Source organism: Lycium barbarum, chromosome 3 (genome assembly GCF_019175385.1).
Source record: "Lycium barbarum isolate Lr01 chromosome 3, ASM1917538v2, whole genome shotgun sequence".
NCBI classification, from domain to species: Eukaryota; Viridiplantae; Streptophyta; class Magnoliopsida; order Solanales; family Solanaceae; genus Lycium; species Lycium barbarum.
Genome location: NC_083339.1, coordinates 118,014,974 through 118,028,886, shown reverse-complemented (window position 1 = coordinate 118,028,886; position 13,913 = coordinate 118,014,974). Strand labels below are relative to the sequence as shown.

The 13,913-nt window shown below is 35.9% G+C and overlaps 1 long non-coding RNA gene across 1 annotated transcript; it reads left to right on the top strand.

Moving 5' to 3' along the window:
- Nucleotides 1-1,125: 1,125 nt before the first annotated feature.
- On the top strand, nucleotides 1,126-9,572 carry LOC132631996 (uncharacterized). The gene is made up of 4 exons (XR_009579212.1): nucleotides 1,126-1,772; nucleotides 2,570-2,620; nucleotides 7,247-7,397; nucleotides 9,197-9,572. It is a non-coding gene; the product is annotated as an uncharacterized LOC132631996 (long non-coding RNA).
- Nucleotides 9,573-13,913: the final 4,341 nt, after the last annotated feature.

The following is a 13,913-nucleotide window of genomic DNA, read 5'->3' as shown; positions in this document are numbered from 1 at the left end:
TTGCACTGGGATGGAAAATGCCACAATGATATCACCATTTTCATTTCTTACCACTCCCCCTATACCTGCTCTTCTAGAAGACTTGTAGTAGCAGCCATCAGTGTTCAATTTCACCACATTAAGGGCAGGTTTGTTCCAGCTGATCATAGAGATTCTGATAACAGGACTAAGATTTTCTACATGATTGCAGATATTGATCCAACTATCATCTATGGCAATATTTGGATAGGCATCTTGTATAACAGCTTCCATATTCCAAATGCATTTGGTAACCATTCTGTACAACTGAAACCTGCTGCTATCTCCATATCTACATGCAATCCAAGCCTTCCATATTTCCCAGCAAACCATGATAGGAGTAGCTTGTAAAATGATTTTGTGGACTCTATTTTTAGCCTTCTTGTTACACCATAAATTCAGCAAACCCCTTATTGGCATATGATGATGAGTAAATCCAAGAGGGGCTCCCATGGCCTTCCATATGTAATCAGCAGCCTTAACTTCCACAAATACATGCTGAATGGTCTCATCATTTGGCACATGGCAGTAGACACAGTCAATAGCTTCTTGATTTTCAATCGAGGTCATTGCCTCCTTAAAAGGAAGTTTTCCATAAAACAGTTTCCAGCAAATGAAAGACTGTTTAAATGGTATAGATCTGTGCCACAACTTGTTGATAAATGTGTTAACCTGTCTATGTTTTCTGATCAGTTGCCAAGCTGTGCTATTGGAATATTGCCCATCTTGAGATAGTGTCCAAATAGCTTAGTCGTCATCATTTTATAGTGTCCAAATAGCTTAGTCATCATCATTTTCATGCCCTAATTCAATGGAGAGGATATATTGTTATATCCTATATTTTCGTACGTCGGAAAGCGTGCGAGTTAAATGATATTAGTAACGGACACGAGGTTATCCCCCAAGCTTATAGGTGGTTAAAGTGATGGTACACATGTACCGTAAGGATTTGAGGTTAAACAAATCGAAGAAAATAAGTTTCGTCGAGATTTGAAAATTTATTTGAATAAAGATAGAAATTATTTTCTCATAAAAACAAAAGGTATCTTTTACCGTTTTGAGAATTAAAATATTCGTACTCTTGATATTAGTTGGAAAAAAAAATCAGTTTTGATAAAATATATATACACTTCCAAAGTATGGTAAACATTTATTTGCCTAAGTGTTTTATTTTAACGTTGTAAATTTATTATGATTTTTTTCCAAGAATATAAGTTGCTGTCAAATTCTACTTCAAATTATAGTAACCATTTATGAGCATTTCATAAAGTATTAAAATAATATCTAACCACATCAATACTGGCCATGTGGTAGAAAGGACAAAAGAACACTCTCCAATGTCATTAACTTTTGTCATGTGTTTTCACGTGATTATGTCTACAGATATATACAAGGAGTTACCTACCATATTAAGTAGGAGTTACCTACCATATTAAGTAATTAATGTAGAAATGAGTTAACCTTGTATCTAAGTAAGAAAAGTTCCTTTTTATTTGAGAGTTCACCGCCTCATCAAGGCCATATACAGACAACCTTCCATGAGACACTAAAAACATTTTCTTCAATATTAAGATGGGTGTAGCGTTTTTGCTCTAGCTATTGGCAGCCAAGATTTCTCTCCTCTTCTTCAAGAGCTTCAAAGAAAGGTGAACCGTACTCTATAATGAAGAAAATATCGGGGAAGCTTTTACGAAGGTGACCCAAGTATGATCCTTAGTCTGCGACCTTCTACGAGCTCGTATGAGCAATAAAAGGTATGTATTTGTTAAGAATTCACGGGACGGTGATCGGAAGCCGTGAGTTTAAGTCATAGTAATTGTATAAATATGTTATGGGTTGGAGTAGATTGTTTGACTCCTACGTGATGAAACAGATTGCAATATATCAAAAAACAAATGGTAGAATGTTGGAAAGCATAATGGTTATTAAGTGTTGAAAGACCACTGTTGAACGTAGATAATAATTCTCCTTTACTAGATATATTTAAATTCGTCCAAGTCATAATTAAATTGTGAAACGGGAATTACAAAATTTATCGCTGGAAATTGTGGTGGAAGCATTTATAACGCTAACACTTTCTTAATGGAGTCACTTACTTTGACTAAGCTTCACTAGAGCTTTATACGTGGAGAGTAATTATTCAAGATATGTGGTGGTTAGTTAATGAAGCATATCATATTTCTTAAGTGATAAGTATGCATAGCAGCCAATTCGTTAAAAATATATATGCACAGGACACGTGTAGAACACTTAATGCAAAAGGAGGGAACTTAATTAATAAATGGGATCATGCTCCTCAATTAGATAAATTAGGAGGGATATATATACAACATATGCATTGAACGTATATACAACTATGCTATAAAAAAATAAAAAAGAAAAATAAAAAAAAAATGAAGAACGTGGGTACATCAATGTTATTAAAATTTTGTTTCGGGTTAGGCGAGTTGTATAAAGAAAATGCTGCCCAAATTTTTGTAGACAAGTATTGGATTGAGATTAAATTCCTAAAGCCTAATAATTAATATTTGGTAAATGTGACCAATTGTAGATTTTGGAGGAAACGGGACTTGAATTTGGATAGGCGTAAAAGGCAAATAAGGTATGTAAAGCTCAAACCTTCCTTCTTTTGGCATGCCTTAGTCATACATAGGTTGTAACACGTGCCTCGAGGAAATTCTAAATTCGCAATCCGAGTACGTTATGACTCTTATATATTTCTTGGCACTCGTATGTTTGATGTGATGAAATATGAATCCTTATGTCTTCGAAATAACTGATTTCCAAATGTTTCACAAAAAGTTTTGTTTTAAAGAATTTCGTAATTCCGGACGCCGTATCTTTCTCATAAAGGCTCGAATTGCTTTGATATCTTCGTAGGAGTTTGTATGGCGTATGATGAGTATGTTCTCCATAGGCGGGCCCGGCTCGGGTCGATACCCGTCCGTGGGTCCCGCGACTTTCCTTTATGTGATTCGGAAGACTTTTGAAAGAATTTGGTATGACTATTATTTCGATTTTCAAGTATGGTTATTTTACTTATATTTGAGTCCATGATAATGATTTTGTGCATATGGTTACTCACGACTCTGCTCGTGCGTTCTGTTATATCTTTCGCCGGATCCCGGGCCGGTTCTGTTGTCGTGCGCACTTTGATATATTCCGGTGTTATGCTGTGTTGATGGTTCACCGAGCCACTCGCTAGAGGGCCGGGTTCCACTTATATTTGGCGTTATGCTGTGTATGGCGTTATGCTGTGTTATGATGTGTGACGGGGATACGGAGATTTGAACCTTCTGGTGTTATGCTGTGTTATGGCGCCATCGACGGGCGGGCGACCATATTCTCTGTGCCCTATGCATGACTTATATTTTGAGAGTAAACATTTTGATATTTTGGGTTTGCACTTATGTTCTGTACTTCTATTTCGTTTATGCCTCAGATTTGTTTTATGTATCTTCTGCTTTGCATACTCAGTACATATTTCGTACTGACCCCCTTTCTTCGGGGGGCTGCGTTTCATGCCCGCAGGTGCAGACGCACAGTTTGGTGATCCAGCCGTTTAGGACACCCTCTTCTGCTGTTTGGAGTACTCCTCTTATTCCGGAGCCTGCATTTTGGTATATATCTTCGTTCGCTACATATGTATGTACTTGTTCAGGGGTACGGCGGGGCCCTGTCCCGCCATATGATTCGGTTGGTCTGTTTAGAGGTCTGTAGACGTATATGTGGGTTGTGCCTACTTTTGTATAGGTGTGTTTGTATGATCCCACTCGCCATGGCAGCCTTGTCGGCGTGCGTTTGTATATGTTTTGGGCCGTTACGCCATTTGATAGCCTTGTCGGCTTCTGATATATATGTACATATATGGTTGTGTTTGAAATGTGTCTGAGACAGTTTGATATACTTTGAGGCAGCGTGTGATATTTGTGCCCGTATACGCTATCTGTATGTGATTCGGATTTGATGAGTGTGTTCGGGTGCCCAGTTCGGGCACTAGTCACGGCCTACGGGGTTGGGTCGTGACATATATAATGCCATTTCGCCAGGGAGAGTATTATACAACTTCTATGCATCTCATCTGTTGTGGTTTATGAAATCCTTCACTTTGGCTTTGGCATTGCTTCTATTGATAAAACTTGAGTATGTTTGTAGGCGCCTTTTTTGTCCCATTGTCCCACCAGAAGTTGCATTCACCAGAGTTAATATTTCATTGTATATGTTGTTCACGTTTGTCTTTGGCTTTCAACAAGAATTTCCAGTCCTGAGAATTGCCAGATATCCATTTCTTACCAACTGCATTCATTATTGGACAATATTTTGCATTTAAGAAGTCAGCCCATCACCATCTCTTGATGGTAAGAGTCTCAGATATATCCTTCATGCTTCTAATGTTAATCCCAGCTTCATTCTTGGGGAACAAAGTTTATCCCAAGAACTCCAGTGATATTTGTTCTTACCATTTGCATGACCCCTGAAAAAATTAGCAATGTGTTTTTCCATGAGTTCCAGGGTTCCTTTAGGAGGATTTATGGCAGAGAGGATGTAGATAGGCAAATATTGAATCACACTCTTGATTAGAACCTGTCTGCCACCACAAGACAACATGTTTCCTTGCCGAGCATTTAATCTTTTTATGATTTTGGAAACCTTGCCATCAAAATAAGAAATCCTCTTTTTACCAATGTAAACAGGACAACAAAGGTGTGTAAAAGGGAATTTTTTGTCCAAAAAACCAGTACATACCCTCAGCCTATTAATTCTATATGCACAAGTTTTAGGACCAATCAAAAAATTGCTTCTGTCTTTATTAACCATCTGTTTAGAAATCCTTTCATACTTCCTAATTTGTTTCATGATGAGCTTAATGGACCTAGAGTTACCACTATTGAAAATGACAATGTCATCAGCATATGCAAGATGAGTAATTTGAGGACCATTTCTGTGTATTGAAAAGGGGATAAAGCTAGGATTGTGCAAAAGATTATTTAGAGACCTTGATAGAACTTCAGCAGCTATAATAAAGAGAGAAGGGGATAGGGGGTCTCCCTGTTTGAGGCCTTGAGAAGAGGTAAAAAAACCATGTCTAGTGCCATTTATAATGATGGAATACCACACATTAGAGATGCTTCTCCAAATAAAGTCTATTCATTCCTTACTGAAACCAAATTTATTTCAAACCTTGATTAAAAAAAGTCCATGATAGCCTATCATACGTTTTGGCCATATCCAGCTTTAGAACAACATTGCCACCAGTGTTATCTTTAGAGATACCATGCACTATCTCTTGTGTGAGCATCACATTGTCTGTAATGCTCCTACCAAAGACAAAGCCACTTTGATTCTCATAAATGACATGGTTTAGTAAATAATTCAACCTATTAGCCATGATTTTGGAAATTATTTTATTTGAGAAATTACTTAGGCTAATAGGTCTTAAATCAGCAAAGTTTGAAGGGGAATCAACTTTAGGAATTAATGCAAGACATGTCTGAGAATAAAACTTCGTCAAGTTTCTACCTTTAAAGAAATCGTTTACAAAAGCAATTAGATCATATTTAATACCAGCAAGATTGAAAAAATTTACCATTATATCCATCAGGCCCTGCAGAACTCTCACAACTCATACTGAACACAACATTCTTGATTTCTTCTTCATCTGGCAGTTTGGTCAGCATAGTATTCTTTTCTGTTGTAATGACCTGAGGGATACAATTCAGCATCTTACTATCTGCTTTGTATGATTAAGGTTGAACTGTTTTTTGTAAAACTTGATAGCAGCTTTGGCAATATTATCATCTTCTTGAACCCATCTTTCTCTGATTTTTTTTTATTCTTTGAATTTGCAACCTTTTTTTTTTCTCAGTACTCTGTGAAAATATTTGGTGTTCTTATCACCATCTTTGAACCATTGTAACTGAGTTTTTTTGTCTCAGCATTGAATCCTGCAATTCAACCACTCGGTGTATTCAGCATACCCTTTGTTGAGATCCTCCCTTCGTTGCTTAGTATTATTCCTTATGTCTAACTCTTCTAGGATTTCCATCTTAGCTTTTCAATCTTGAACTTGTATTTGAATATCCCCAATACTCTGTCTGGACCATTGACTTAGAATCCTTCTAAGCCTCTTCAATTTACTTTGTAGTATCCACATAAAATTGCCTCTAACTTCTTCATTCCAGGATGCTTGAACCATCTCAAGAAAGTCTGGTTGCTTAACCCAAAAATTCAAGAACTTGAAGTATTTAATATGGTTCTGTTGATCATTATGGCACTTGATAAGCAATGGTCTGTAGTCAGAAGCAGTTCTTGACAGATGTTTGACAGTGTTGCTTTGGAACTTTTGTGCCCATTCATCATTTATTAAAATCCTATCTAATCTCATCCAGACTCCTTTACTAGGTCCCCAGTAGTTACACCAAGTGAACTCTGGTCCAGTAAAACCAATGTCACTGAGTCCACAAAAATCCATGCAGTTTATGAAATCCATGCTCTTACTCATTTTATGAGGAAGCCCTCCCAACTTCTCTTGTGGATCCATAATCACATTAAAATCACCACCCATGCACCATGGACCAGTGATACTATTGCTGGTATCCACAATGCTATCCCATAGCTCTTTCCTCTCACCTGGAGTGTATTTGGCATATACAGCTGTAACAAAATTACCATTGTCATTGGCAGAGTTCTTGAGTTTGAGAGTTATTTGTTGATCAGTATTAGTAATAAGCTCTGTAAAGTCAGCATTTTTCCAAAAATACCATATCTGACCATTGTCATTGGCCAAACAAGGGTGAAATCCAAAATATCTCATGTAGCCATTTGTCTTACTCCTATCACTAAAGGGTTCATATATAGAAACAAAAACCACTCTATTGATGTGTGCAAGATTTTTGAGTCTGTAGTAATATTTCTTAAACCTAACACCCCCCCCCCCCCCCCCCCCCCTAATGTTCCAGAAAATTGCATAATCATGGATTGAAAGGGTGGGGCACTTTGTCTTTGATCTATCCCCTTTTTCAAGGATTTTGATCTTTGTTTTATTGATTTACCTCTTTTCTTGGTTTTGCTTCTGCCTGTAGTGTCAGTGGAAATAATTTTTCCATGACTTTGAGCAGTGTCCTGAAGTTTGTCCCCTCTTCTTGATCTGCATTCAATAGAGTCTTCAGAGTGAGTCTGCATTCTTCCATGGTTTCTAGTCATCCTTCTTCCTCTTTGGTCTTTGTAGGTGAAAGCAGTGTTCTTTGTAATTTGCTGGTTCTCAGTGCTGTTTTTGGTTTTGGATTCCATGGAGTTGCTGTCCACATCTTTCCTTTCACAATCAAGTTCCACATATAACTCTATGGACTTGGCATTCTTCAACTCAGAAGGCAGGCTAGGTGAGTGAATTTCTCCTTTTTCAATATCCTCTTTGTCATCAATGTTCTTGAGGTTCATTTCATTACTTAGGGTATCGCTTACATGAGTTAAATCCTTCTGACCTTCCTGAGTTGGATTGTCAACTTGAAATTTCTCTTTTCCTGATACAGGATTTTGTGACACATCATCATTCTTGGTTGGAGTCTTATTAGCAGTACTTGACTTCATATCAGCTTGCTGTTTCTCTTTCCCTTTTTCATCCATATGTTTTTAGTCTGGTGTTCATCTATTCTAGCACCTTCCTTCTGATCAGTGTTCCTCTGACTCACCTCATGTTCCTTAGAGGAGATGGTTTTGCTCTTTTTTCTCCTCTTTGCTATTTCTGCAGGAGCCACAGTCTTAAAAATAACTTTATTCTTCTTTTTTGGAGTTTTCTTTGGAGCCTTCTTCTTCTTTTTGGATTTGAATCTACTGCTAAGAGTCCCATTCTTATTTATCAACTCTTGATGATTAATATCCTCCTCTTTCTCTGTATCACCTGGCCCCTTCTGATCTTATTCTTTGTTATTGATAGCCTTTTGCCCTTCTATGTTACCATTGACAGCTTGCTCCAAATCATTGTTCTTGTTTTTCTCAGTAAGATCAATACCATTATCAGTAGAGTTCTCACTACTGATCCCAAGTTTATTAGGATCCTTTCTATGCTTTAATCTTTCAAGAACCATACATTCACTCATATTGTGACCCAACTTCTTACAGTGATTGCAATATTTTGCAACCCTTCATATTCAATCGTTTGATAGAAACCTTTCAGAGGTGAATCTCCATATTCCATCCCATATTCCATCCTCAAATCTAATTCCACTCTAATTTTGGCCATACTAGGTCTTGTCCGACCAACTGTAGCAGCATCTAGAGTTAAGGTGGGTACCAATGGACTTCACAATTTGTTTCAAATAATGCCATGTATGAAGATGGAAAGGCAAACCTGGTAAGAGGATCCAAGCTAGAGCAAAAGGAAGATCTTCCTCCGGCTTGAATTTTGGCGACCATTTTTGTAGCCACATTTGCATACCATCTATCTCCATCACTCTTCTGTACCATATTTTAGTGAAAGCTTCTTCATTTGTTAAATCAATAAAGACATTGAAGTTTTCAAAAACTCCAATTTTGGTAATTCCTTTTGTGGTGACCAATTCCTTAAATTGGGATCTTATTTTGTCAATTTGTGGTCCGGCTTTGAGTAATCGACCCACAAGGGTGTATCTGCATTCCTCCGCCATGATTCCGTAGTACTTAGGACCTTTAAAGATGATAGCATGTACACCATTGTGTACTGTTTGTTTTGCAATCACTCGTTCCCTTTCATGACGAATTGGAGCTTGGACTGATGTAGAAGGAGCCGTAATTTTGCTTGCATAAGAGTTTAAACCTTGAATTTCCACTGTGTGTTGAACCGCCCCATCGGGTGGTAGCGTTTCCTTCATTGGACGCGCCGGATGAAGGCCTCCCGGCACCTCCATGAGGGTGGCGCGTGGTTGCACTTGCTTAAAGAGCCGTTATATTACCGTTGGATGAAGAGAGAGAAAAAGGTTTTTTAAGCGCTAAATGAAGAGTAAAGCGCTAAGGCTACGACATACTAGTATTCCAGGTTCTTCTATATGCATAATCATCATCGTTGTTGTTGTTGTCTTTCGTCCTCTATTCTAAGTTAAATTTGGGATATATCCTATTCAAATTTGATCAAATTGATGTTTTTTTCTTGATATGAAATGCGAGTTTGACAATTTGGCTGATTTTGTTTTACCGTTTTGATCAGGTTTCATAGCGAGGTGCCAGGGAGGAGGAGATTTTGAGGGATGTGCTTTTGGAAAAGGGTTTTCTAAGAGAGAGCGTTGAAGAACTTTACTTTGCGAGTCGCCATTGCCGCCGCGCACTTAATTCAGGTTTATTAAGATTTTATTTGTATGCGTGCATGAGTTATAGTCGGTATACACTGCTTGATTGTGCAGTATGACTTCAATTACGACACTGTATATTGAATGTGTTATTTTAGTAGAAATTTTCCGTGCTTGTGAAGTGCTAACGACACGTTTGAAAACTTGGAGATGATCATATAATCATGTGCCAAACTTAGAGGCTATTCATTGTCACAATAGTTAAATTACTTCAATACAGCTTTTGTTTAAGATTCACTCTCTTTGAATTGGTAATAATCAGGGTTATTATGCCCTGATTTTGATGTGTATTTTTTGTTTATCCTTTTTGTGAAGTCACCTATGAAAGAAAAGAAAAGGACAAAGGAAAGGCTCATTTTGATGAGGTCTATATTTTCTCCTAAATGATTAATCTACATCTTTGCTAAGAATAACAAATCAAATGCAGATAATTAGGGGTTGAAAACTCAGGGAATCCAAGTCAATAATCGCTGGAGAAGAAGGCAGGGTATTTAATTTTATTTGTTAGACTATCTTTTTGGTTTTAGCATTTGATATGTATTTAGCTATTTGGATGAACTTCAAGGGAAAATTGAAGCTTGAATAATATGCTATCAAGATGGACTAGAAAGAATAAATAGAATACCTGAAAATCGTAATCTTATTCGCAGGAAGATGATTTTGTAATGTGTACTAATCCCTGAAGTTATGAAGATTGATTTTCCAGTGAAGACTCTATACATTTGGAACCTTCAATATCATTACATACTAATAGCTAAACACACTTTATTATAGCTTCAAGTTGATGGTGGTTGAATCAAAATATGAATTCGAGAGCCTTGACCGTTCCAATTCTTAATGAGCTGAATTTCCCTGCTCTGTCTGTGGCAGATAAAGTCAAAACAACAGCCTAAAGTAGTAATCAGGTATCTTAGGAGCCGTTTGGACATGATTTCATCTCATGATTGGACATGCAATTTGAATTTCTTAAGTTGCAGTTTTTTTTATAAATATAAAAACCCCAAAAGTTGTGAAAACCATCAACATTTTTCGAATTCTTATACAATCTTATCAAATGAGTAAATCATAGTTCATAATAAAATTAATATGCTACTAGAAGACCTTTCTAAAAAATACAACATCAATTGATCAAACTTTAGTTCAATAAAAAAGAAAAATCTAACATGAATAGTAATGTAACTACTCATTAATATAATCCTCTCACATGGTACGGACAATTTATCTACCAACTTATGGTTGGTAAACATGATTGGTAAATACATCTACCAACTTATGGATCTTTTTTTATAAAATACAAACGTATGAGTCAAATTTTACATTTATATTTTTTGAAATCATAATTTCAAATCTCAAATCATGCCTTTTTGGATGATTTGGGATTTCATCTCATGAGATGAAATCAGAGATGAAATCGCAAGGCCAAACGCTGGTTTCATCTCATGAGATGAAATCGCATGTCCAAACGCCTGCTTAAAGGAACAGAGGTGAAAATAACGCTTTTAGAATGATTTTACAACACGTTATCAGCACGAATTGTCTCAAGTTTCAATTTTATTCACCACTTCCAAGTTGAGTTTTATTTAACCAAATGGGAGATACCAATAGTTTGGTGTGATGATGAGAAGGAGGAGTAAACAGTTGTTGATCAAGTTTATGCATATGAACTGATCACATCTGAAGCAATTTTATGCTAACGCAAAGATACGTTTGACATATTTCTTTATTCAATTTTTGTCTAATTGAAATTTATCTATTTGTGGTAGTAACTATTTTTTTAGTGAATTTTGTAAAGCCAATCATAGTTGAGGTCATATGCTGCATGCCTATTGTGTCTGGAAAAGCCTTTCATGAAGGCTTAAGTTGTATTGGTCGATGGATACATAACCATATGTTTACTTTGGAGTTCTGGTATGTTTTCTAACTCTTACTGTTGATAAAATAAGGTAAATTGATAAAATAATTTTACCTTCGGCAGTTATCCTTATCATATATAGTAAATGTCTACAAAATAAGGCTCTTGACATGCCCATGAGATTTAATCCTTATTCTCTAATTTTTTTATGCATCAAGTATTACTGCTTCATGGATATTTAAATATATATCATCTAAACATAATTTATTGGATACTTAAATTTGCTTCAGTGTAACAATTGGTGTATTTTTAAATGGATCGATTGGTGACATTATATTTCCAGGCCTAGATTTCCTTCTAACCACTGTTACATAGGAAATTAAGTACCTTAGTGTGCTATATCAATTTTGACTGTCAATTGATGGCATGAATGCCAGTTTGAGTTTGTGCAGTACTATTTTTCCCTTGTAGATATGTTACCATAATAATACTTGTAGAAAAGGCTCATTTGAACTACTAATAAAGTTCACAAATGGAATAAACACATCACTTTGTGATTAACATGCATAAGTTTTCAGAACCACTTATGGTTACTGAATATATAAGGTGAGATTTGCTTTATGTTATCTTATAGTCTGCGGAATTAGCGAAAAGTATGTACATAAGGATCAGATATTCTTCTTTGGCTTTCTTATATATATATTTGTTCGTTGTTACTAACCTATTTGTGCAGATCTATTGGACTTCTCGTGGTAAAGATATTTCTACTTTGACAATTTATTTTATCATCACTACCACAAAACGAAGGAATGTTGCTAGATAATAAAAGTTTATGTATTTCACATAAATGTCAGAGGTTACAATTTATATATGGTGATTTGAAGAGAATGTGACTTGTGATAAGCATCGTGAATGCTCGCACATTTTGAAAGTGAAATGTGAATACATTATGGATAAGGCCGTGCTCATAGATGGTTGAATAAATACCACACAACTCAACTCTACAGAAGGTTTGAGAGAAAAGAAAATTATTTTGACATAAAAGGTCAATGGGCAGGCATGTACTTTTAGTACTTCATAAATATTATGGTATGTCTTATCATGAATTACCAAAGAGTAAAAGTAAGAAATAAGTATTGCTTATAAAGATTTTGACCATGACCATAATGACAACAATTTTCTCTCTAAGAGGAGATATTCACCATGCAAATAATGTGATGAAAGATTTGGTAGTGCAAAATTAATTGGGAACTCTCAAAGAGCTAAAGAGTTACAACCCGATGGAAGAATTTTTTTTTCATAATATTGGTGTTGTAGTAAGTCTCAGAAGAAACTTTTTAAGTTTCAAAGGCATTGGCCAGAAATAAATTATATTGAGACTATAAATTATGGGAAGGTTTAATATCTTCATATTACTACAACTATAACGGGGAAACAAAATGTATGTGAAATGTTGCTCTTTTTTCCTCAGAATTTATACCACATAAATATAAGCATGATGGAATCACATGCTATGGAGGTTAGCATGACCGGTTAACCATCCCAGTTCAATGTGATGCGAAAATAATTGAGAATTCATGTGGTTATATATTGAAGAAATAAAATATTCTTCAAGAATTCTCTTGTGCTGCTTGTTCTCATGATAATAAATTAGTTAATTTACCAGCTAATGTTGGGATTGTATCCCATAATTTTGGAACGTATAAAAGGTGATATATGTATGGGCCCAGTCACCTGCCGTGTGGACCGGTTTACTATTATATGGTGTTGTGGTCACATGTGCATTTGATATCAATTTGTGCTTTGGTTATTGCAAGATTGTTTGCTCAAATTATTAAATTAAGAGCACAGTTCCAAACTATGAAAATTATGTTGATATGCTGGTTTGTATCCAAGTTGGTTTAGCAGAAATTGTATGTCTCCAATTATAGCTAAACAATTGGCTATGAGAACAAATCTCCCAAAAGGAAATTTGGTTTGAGATAGGTTATTTAATATGTAGTAGCACTTGTAAGCATCTAGCCAACAAGTTATAATAAGTTCCCCTATTATTGGTTCAGGGTCAGGAACCAAATAATTCTCATCTAAGAGTTTGAATGTGCGTAAATGTATGATTTAATTGCTCCACCACAACGCACAAAGATGGGTCCCCAAATAAGGTTGGAAAGTGAATGTTAGATTTCCTAACATTAGGGGGAGGGATGATAGGTGGCTGGAAATAATGTATATTTAATGAATTATCATAGTTATGATCCTCGTTGAAAAGATAATTCAAGTTAACTGTCAGACACATTTGTTGACCCAAAAGACAATATTATATTCCAGCTGCAAATGTTCCAATTAGAACTAAAGTCCTTGAAGGACAATGTCTATGACGATAGACCAATCGGTTCCACAGATAAAACTCCTTGATGAAGGAGAGGAGCAAATGATAAAGATGGTCATAATAATGAGGCAGGTGCTTTAAAGAGCACCATGACATAAATACTTTATAAAACCTTGGGAAAGGTTCAGGTACCTGAAATTGATGAAAAATGAAGAGGTCTCGATAAATTATGTCACATTGGAACCGATATCAAATAACCGTCGACGGTATCTTTGAAATAATGTAGCGCTCAATATTATAATGGTGATGAGGATCTTGAATTCAAATCTATCAAAGAATATGGACAAATATAATGATTGGTCAAATAAAATACGCAGTTCAAGTATATTTTGTTTCACTT